Raw genomic sequence first — 9,366 nt, 5'->3', positions numbered from 1 at the left:
GGTAGGGATGAAAAGAATCTTTTAAAATTGAGGGATTTTTGCAAAAAAAAAAAAAAGTTGAGTGATTTATACAAACTTTTGAGTTTTTGAGTGATTTGGTGTAATTTTCTCTAGTTAAATTTGTTGATGGATTTGGACATCTGTCTGGCCCGTCTGTCTTAAATCGGGTGGACATCATTTTTTGTTTCAAGTTCGGGTCGAGTCCAAACATTAAAAAACTGTTATTAATGAATGAACTCGAACTGTCATTTAATATAATTTTTCGAGTAAGGCTGAAATCGCCCGATCTAAACACGCATATATAAAATAAAAAAGCCGGATTTGGTTAGCTAGTATGAAATGCCCGACATATCCGGCCCGAACCCGTCCCATAGAAGGGTCTATTTCTAACCCAAATTCTTCTAGATTGACAAGTTTAATGGGCTAAATACACAGATACCTCAAATTGCAACTCATTAACATTTGTACCTCACAAAATATCAATATGCAGAAATCTCTCACGGAAAAATAAAAGTTTTCATAATTACCTCAAAACTCTAAATAAGCTGATTTAATTGTAAAATTGGACAACTTTACCCCTTATCTATTAGAAGCTTATGTCTGATTAATTTTGAGAACTTCACTACTTTGAAGAGAGATAAATCCACCGCCGGCAACAACCATAAAGAATTATCCGACGGCGGTTGATTAATCGGCGCGGATGTAGCCATGGAACTAGAATTTGAATTTATCTTGATTTATTTCATACACAATGATTTCAGGCGGTCGACACGCCGAGCAGCGGCTAGGATTTTGCAGCCGGTTTTGGTTTGGTCAATACAAAATTCTATGCCTGTTTTAGGTTGAGGAAGAGGAAGCGACAGGTAATTAAATTTTGGTTGATAATCGAATTCCAATGACATCAATTAAATTGCTAAAACATATGTAAATCTGATGTGTCCAGTTCTATTTTTACATTTGAATTGAATTATTAGACTCTCTGATGTAGGTTTTGTTCTTCTTTATAAAAGAAAATGCTATATTTAGTTTTTGGGTTTTTGTGGTTTCTTGAAATTAGTATTTCTTGTTTCTTGATATTGATGGTTCTCGTTTAGTAATTTGATGAATTTGGTGTCAATTTTCTCTTTTAATAGTTTAATTTATTGTCTGTGATTCATGAATTGAGGTTTTTCTTTTGTAGCTTCTAGACTGTCTAAATCTTAGATTGTTATATTCGGCAGGCATGTCTTTGATGAGGATAAGGATAATTATTATCCTTATCCTCATCAGTCTTTTCTATATAGCAATTCTTATAAGCGTTTGTTGTCGATATTTTTAGCTCTAAGTACATATTATTATGATTCAATGTTGCTTCCGATTTGCTAAGTAATAACTGTGAAATTGTGTTCGGACATTTATATTTTCAGGTTCTTTTGTGTTGTGCAGTATTTTGATTGTTTTTCTAATTAATAACTTATTTTTTTAAAGTTAATATGCAGCAAATCCACACTCTTATCACATCTTTAACTTTTACTGCAATTGAGATCAAGACCATTAATTCGCTCGAGTCATGGAATGGAGGTCTTACGGTGATGGTTTATGTATCTATTAAAAATAAGGATATTATTGGCAGGAGACGTTTTGTGCAGAGCTTTTTTTTGGCTCCTCAAGAGAAGGGCTGATTCTTAACATTGTCACTCATACACTTGATATTGGAGATCAGTTGAACCTTTCTTTCCTCTGGGCGCTAGTACTAAAAACGATAACATTACTAGCACCATACAACTTTGACGTCTTTATTTTTTCTTACGTAGGTGCTATTTAAAATTACAGGTTGACTATAAGTTGATTTATAGTTATAATGACAAAAAAAATTGACGTCTTTAATTTTTTGTTGGTTTGATTCAAATTTTGTATATTCTGAAGAATGCTTTGGTACTGGATTGCTGCCATTTTTAGCACCAGGCTGTAATCTAGTTTTTAACTGTTTCGCGTAAGAAAATGAAAAATCCTGGTTGGTATTTGGTTGATTTTTGGTTGACATTTGATTTAATTTAGTTGATATTTTGTTGATTTTCAGTTGATATTTGATTGCTCTTTTAAATTTAGCCAAATTATAGAAGAAAAGGTTCAACAGAATAAAAAAAATTCATCAAAAAATTTGAAATTGACACTTGTCGATCTTATAGTTTATTTTTTGAATTCGCTATAGCTAGATCAATTTCAAATTTTAGAAAATATAGAAGTTCGAAATTCATTTTCTTCTTTTTTGTATTTCCTAAATAAAGGGAGTCCATTAAAATTGAAAAATGATAACAACCATTTTGTACAGTTACGGAAGAAAAATGAAAATTTAATTGAGTGACATTTGGTCGATATTTAGTTAATATTTGGTTGATTTTCAGTTGACATTTGGTTGCTTTTAGGTTGATTTTTAATTGATCTTAAAATTATCAAATATGCACTATTAATTTCCTCTCAAAATATTAAAATTACTAAATTCAAATTGAAAATGAATCGTGTCCTCACTTCTCTATCAATGAAAAATTGACACTTGGTTGATCTTCAGTTGATATTCAGTTAATTTCCGGTTTACTTTCGGTTGACATTTAGTTGATATCCGGTTGACATTTAGTTGATCTTTAAAAATTTGCCAAATTATAAAAGAAGAGCTTCAACAAGAGCTCATCAAAATAGTCAAAATCGACACTTGTCAACCTTAAGGAGAAGGAAATTGGTAGTAATAATTTTGAACTATTTTGCGTAAAAAATGAGAAGTTAACCGGTTGACATTTGGTTGATTTTAGGGAAGCAATTTTCAGCAGCTCGATGTGGGACAAACAAGCCTCCATTAGTGCTAGTATCAGAAGCAGCAAGAGTTTTGCAGAACATGTGGGGCGTTATCGAATTAACAGCTCCTTCCATATCGCAGTGACCGTTAAGCTTCCCTTGGTTCAGCTTCTACTCAAATTGTTTCACACAACAAAGTCATAGCAAATACAACATTGAACTAAAATCTTAAACTCAAATATATTTTAAAATACAAAATAATTAATCTCAAATATATTTTAAAATCTTAAATAATTAAGGGTTGACTTGAAATTTATTTAAGGTTGATAATAAGTTATAGATAAATTCTTAAACTCAGTGCATGAAACAAATTAAAAACTAAGTATAAAATCAAAAGAAGTAAAACAATTCATGAATTTTTTGATAAAATAGTGTCGACAAGCCTAAACACATTCTTTAAGATTCTTGAAACCTTCCATACTCTAGTTATAATGTCTTGGTGTGCTGTAAATATTATGTTTCCGATAGTCACCAAAGCTTTAATAGACCTATCTCCTTGTCCAAACTTCATAAACAGTCTCAAATCAGGTTGTTGCGATATTATAATATCTTTCCCTTAGGAAGCGCTTAAGATGAACTCACTACATAAAGCCAGGCAAGAAACAGAGCCTACATGGCTGGAGAGTACTGCTAGAAAGCGATACAAAGTAAAACCTGGATAAAAATTTATGCAAAATACCAAACACTTTTTCTGTCAAAATTTTCCACATAACAAGTTGAGCAAATGTACCAATGATTCTATGACCAGCTGATGCACATATAGAGGCAGCCCTGTATAATAATAATTCCAATTCAAAATTGTGGCATCTTTAATAGCCAAAGCCAACCAAACATGAAAGTAAAATAAGCAATTCAAATGTATGTACACAAACCCCACTTGTTTAATAATAGATGACAGTTAAAAAACATAATTGTACTTTACTTTGATTGTATTGTGCTATTAGAATCACACAGTCAAAGCTCAAAAACTTGTTTAATATAGAGCTCAAAACCATATTCAAATAAACAATATATCAAACACATTATAAGCATATAAAGATGAAATGACTTTGTTGAAAAAACTAAGAAAAATTGGTACCATAAAGCTCTAAAATGGATGTCTCCGCAAAAAAGCATCAAATGAGAAAGCGATATTGGAAAAAGAAGAAAATAGTGAGGAAATAGGAAAAATAATATAATAAACAAGTTGCTTCAAATCACAAATCCAACTACCGCTGCTGGAAATTTCCGAATCTTCTTCCACGATTGTACCCTCTCCGGCTGTGACGACTTCATTCTCGTCTCCTCTACTCTTTTAAACTCCGCCGCGCGCGACGCCGTCATCAATTTCTCCCTCCTCGGAGCTGCCTTCAATTTCATCACCCAAGCCAAGACAACCCTCAAACTCTCAGATATATTTCCGTCGCCGGCGACCTTCGTCACCATGTTGGTGGGTCACAGACTCACATCACATGTTATGTATAAGAGAAAATATTTGTTATCAGATGCACATCGTGACAATATTAGGATAAAATAGGAATAAAAGTTTTTTGAGGTATAAAAGATAACTTTAAAAAAAAAGGAGAGATTACTGCATAAAAATAATTTATGAGTCACTAATGTATAGTTTTAAGAAAAATGAGGCATAGAGTGTAATTTCCTCAAGTTTAATCTGAACGAACTGATATGGATAATTAGTTAACACAAATTTCAAGATTGGAATTGTTTCATAGGCCACTTTAAGTATAGCCCAAGAAGATGTAAAAGGGCCATGTTAATGATAATAGCTAGATTAGATAAGTGCGACCATAAATCATAAATGGGCTTTATTTGCTCTCTGCCTATTGCTCGTGATAGGGCCTTTCTCTAGGAGGCTCGGTGCAATAGAGGAAAATACACTTTTTACACTTATATAATATATACTCATTTGAAAATTTATCAAGAAAGTACTTTTAAAAAATAAAAAAAATTAAATTTTATAATAAAATTATATAATTTTATAACTAATCTCACAAAAAGGTATTTTTATATAAAAAAAATGAACGATAATAGCCGTTCTCTTTTGATTGTCACATTTTCTTTTTTTCATCCGAACTCTTTTGTATATTCATATTGACTGGATGAATCAGGTATATATTTTGGAAAGAAAAATCTTTTATATTTTTTAAAAAAACTACATTAATTTTTTAATTTTTTTTAACATTCGGCTTTTATTTTTTTTAAATACAGTAAATAAACTCGCACATTTGAAAGAAACTTGCACAAATAATTAGGAAATGAGGGAATAAATAGCAAAAAAAAAAATTGTACTGTTTAATAATGTGAAGAGGTCAAGTAGGGAGTAAAATTAAAGATATCTGTTCATTTTTAAAAGTGTGAAGGATATTTTTTTACCTTTGACCATGAAATTATTTCATGATTATGATTATCACTTGATGCTAACGTTTGCTCATTCAACTAACCACATTAGTTAAATTGAAATTTCTTAAACTTAGTCGCTAAACTTGATTTAATTTTATATAATAATCTCATTATTACTATTACATTTTTCATTACCACCCTAAGCAATTGTTATGATTTGCTAATTATAAAATAGACTTTGACTATAACACGTACACTTTTACTTCCCATTAGGGAGACACGAGGCCCATTACATTTTACTACGAAAATTTGTTAATTTCACCAAATCCTAACCACCTTTTTCCGTTGCTAAATTAATCCCCCTTCACCGCCCAACTTTTATCCAACTCCCCTCTTATCAAATTATCTTCATCTTAGATAACTTGAAAAATTAATTAAGAAATTTTTAAAAAACGATTCTCATATATCTATCTATCTATAACTATACTATAAGAGCGAAAGGGGGGGGGGGGACAGGCAAAATTACGGTAATAGGTTTCATTAAGGGTAATAGAGATTAAATTTAAATGTAAAATAAAAATATTATGAGTTATTTAAGAGTTTAACTCCAACTTATATTTAGAATTTAATCTGGTTAAAGAAGTTTGACTACGTAACAGTATTGCATATGACCAAATTGGGTGAGTATTTGGAACAAATTTACGAAAATATTTTCTAAATAAGAAAAAATAAGAAAAAAAATATTGCACATGCAGTACATTATGAATTGAACATGATGTGATTTACACAGTAGAAGCAACATAATCCTTTTCCTATGAAAATCATTATTGCAATTGTACAATGGAAATCATTGATTTTTGTTCTATGCAGTATGCATAAATTGAATCTCAGCAGGATTTGAAGATTTTTTTGATCTTTTAAAGTTATTTATTTAGGAAAACCAATCATTTAATTATATATTTATAATTTAGGGTAAAAATCGATTAAAGCAGATAAGAATTTTACTAATGGTAGTATTCTTCTAATAAACATCAATTATACAGTGTGTTATTATTTTTAGGATTGCTTTTTAGGGTTTCTAGAAATCTGTGTAATGCGAATATAAATAGTGAAGTTTGAGTTTGAAGTGTTGGTACGAGTTACACATAGTACGTATGACAATTATCATGTATGTGATTTCTTTGCATTGGCCTTCAATAATTAAAAGAATTACGAAGTTAAGTACAAGTTTAAATTTAAGAAAAATAATTAAGTAGGAGTTTAATTTTAATAACAACACTTAATTATATACTAATAATACTAAATTTACGAAGGTAAGAGTTAGCTACTATGAGGATGAGATCAGCTAGGAATTTATATATTAGTAAAACACAGATAAAAGATAATACAAATTAATAAGAGTTTAAATCCCATACCTAATACAATTGTATTTCTAAAAGGAATAAGAATTATACATTTGTATTGTAAATATTGTAATATTATAAAATTTGTAATATTATAGCATTTGTATAGTAAATTTTGGGCATGTCGGGTAATTCGGTGAAGCAAAAAGAGTGTGGCTTCAATAGTTTAAATAGAACTCTAATTTTTATGGAAATATCACAAGTATTTGAAAATATAAATAATTTAACTATAGTAGAGTCCACTTTCAGTAAGATTTAGTAAATATTAGTATAATCTTATAAATCTTTCGGTTTTATTTAAATTTTTCATAGAAGAAAGTTTATGTTAGATAATATATAATTAAATAAAAAGTAATATTAAGTGTCTGGTTTTAATAAAAGTTTTAATTTAAATAGAATTCTAATTTAAATATAAAATAAAAAAATAAGTTTGTTTATATATTTAAAAAATGATGATTGTACTATATGTATATACGTAACGGGTTATACAAATATCACTTGCGTGCTACAATTTTAATTTTAAAAAATGTATTTTATAAATGTATTTATAGCTAAAATAATATATTTAATATTTAAATTAAATAACGGGTCATATAATTACCACTTACGTTCTGTAATTTCAATTTAAAATAAAACTTATGCATAAAAATTAGTTAAAATATTTATTATATTTAATAATTTTATATATATGACGGGTCATATATATATCGCTCACGTGCGTAGCACGTGGCGAAAAACTAGTAACTATTCTATAAGTGTGAGGGGGGGGGGGGACAGACAAATTTACAACATTAGCCTTCAATAATTAAAAAAAATTACGAAGTTAAGTATAAATCTAATTCTAATAATAAAAATGCATTTAATTTAAAAACAAACTCTTAATTATTTTAGGTAAAGTTGTTTTAATTAAGTAGAAGTCTAATATTTTAAGTCTTGTATTCTTATTGGTTTAGTGATTCTATATATATATAAACAATGACACTGTATAATATTATGGGTGCACTAGAAAAAAAATTTACTGGGTTTGAAGATATGAAGGTTTGCAAAATAAATCATGTGGGGTGTTGATATAAAGGTTTGCAGGAAATCGTCTCCTGGATCCTGCTGCAAGCAATGTTGTTCCGGTTTAAAGCTGCAAAAGAATTCTGTATCAAAAGTGTTATGGTGGAAAGTGATAATATTCAGTTGATAAATGCCTTGAACTTGGATATCTGCCTATTTGAATGAGATTGGAGATATTGTGAATGACATTAAGCAGTCAGCGTATAACTTGGGGTTATGTAGGTAGAGAAGCGAACCAATTAGCTCATGAGCTAGCTGCTCTAGCAGACTCAAAGAATTGTTGGACTAATAATTTGCCTCCAGTTTTGGATAATATCATGATGCGTGATAAAATGGGAAAAGTTGGTGGAAGCGGAGTAGTCATTTAATTTTTAGTTTTCCTTTATGTTATTTGTTTTTCATAAAAAAAATAAAATTATCCAAGTAGATCAATTTTGAAGGCTCTAGCTAATATAAGTTTATATGTTTGTTGATTTTACATATTAATTTATATTATCAAAAGGTTAGTACGTTGTTTTGTCTCGCTCGTGTTACCTAAAATCTCTTATATTTTAAATTAATAACAATTAAAATTTTAAAAATTACTTTGTATGAACACATTCCTCTTTATAGTGAAAAAGAATGACTGAGTTTATTAAGAATATAATTAATATTAAAATAATAAAATTTAAATAGAGTAATACAAATAAAAATATTATAGATTATTGAAGAGTTTAACTCCAACTCATATAATTATCATAAAGGAAAATAATCTCTACGTAAAAAACTATTCAAAATTTATAGATGATAAATATTAAGAGTTTAACTTCAATTCAATTTCAATTACCTAACACAGGACTAAATTTTAGTATATACAAACTTAATCACTGTGATTATACTATGATTTCATTTTAGGTAAAAGAATTCTTCAGTTAGGAAATACATTATTTAATAATATTTAATATAACGGAGTACATAAATATTACTTATATACACTAATTTTAATTTTAATAAAAAGTTTAAATTAATTTATTATAAAATAAAAATTAAATTAATGTTTAATATATATAATGGGTATTCATAAAATCTAATTGGTTGCCTAAAAATAAATAGGTTATTTTATTTAAATATTATATTCAATAATTTTATTATAATTTTAATATATATATATATAACGGATCATATGAATATCGCTCACGTGCGTAGCACGTGGCGAAAAACTAGTACTATATATAAAAGCACAGATGGGGGGGGGACGGGCAAATTTACTAAATAATCATTTTCAGTTTATCACTAAATAAAAGTTTTATAGTTATTAACTAATTAGTTATTTAATTAATCACTATTATAATTAAAGTCCTAATCTATCTATCTATACTATATATAAAAGCACGGATGGGGGGGGGGGGGGGACGGGCAAATTTACTAAATAATTCTTTTCAGTTTATCACTAAATAAAGGTTTTATAGTCATTAACTAATTAGTTATTTAATTAATCACTATTATAATTAAAGTTCTAATCTATCTATCTATCTATAACTATACTATAAGTGTGAAGGGGGGGGGGGGGGGACAGGCAAAATTACGATGTTAGTGTTTATTAATAATTTAATTACAATAAAATTTAAAGTGTTCAACTATAGAAAATACGTGTATTACTAATGTGAGAGGATATTAACACTTGAGTTTAAACCTAAATAAATGCCTAAGTAAAAGGATGTTGTTAGGTTAACGGAAAATACACAATTGTTTT

The 9,366-nt window shown here is 28.6% G+C and overlaps 2 long non-coding RNA genes across 2 annotated transcripts; one reads left to right on the top strand and one right to left on the bottom strand.

Moving 5' to 3' along the window:
- The first annotated feature begins 478 nt into the window (after nucleotides 1–478).
- Nucleotides 479–2,002, top strand: LOC126685949 (uncharacterized). The gene is made up of 2 exons (XR_007643755.1): nucleotides 479–863; nucleotides 1,468–2,002. It is a non-coding gene; the product is annotated as an uncharacterized LOC126685949 (long non-coding RNA).
- Nucleotides 2,003–3,148: 1,146 nt separating this feature from the next.
- Nucleotides 3,149–4,451, bottom strand: LOC126687996 (uncharacterized). Its single transcript, XR_007644181.2, has 2 exons — nucleotides 4,042–4,451; nucleotides 3,149–3,600 (listed from the first exon to the last, which is right to left on the bottom strand). It is a non-coding gene; the product is annotated as an uncharacterized LOC126687996 (long non-coding RNA).
- Nucleotides 4,452–9,366: the final 4,915 nt, after the last annotated feature.

Source organism: Mercurialis annua, linkage group LG6 (assembly GCF_937616625.2).
Source record: "Mercurialis annua linkage group LG6, ddMerAnnu1.2, whole genome shotgun sequence".
NCBI lineage: Eukaryota > Viridiplantae > Streptophyta > Magnoliopsida > Malpighiales > Euphorbiaceae > Mercurialis > Mercurialis annua.
Note: the sequence above shows the minus strand (reverse complement) of the source record. Positions and strands in the feature narration are given on the sequence as shown.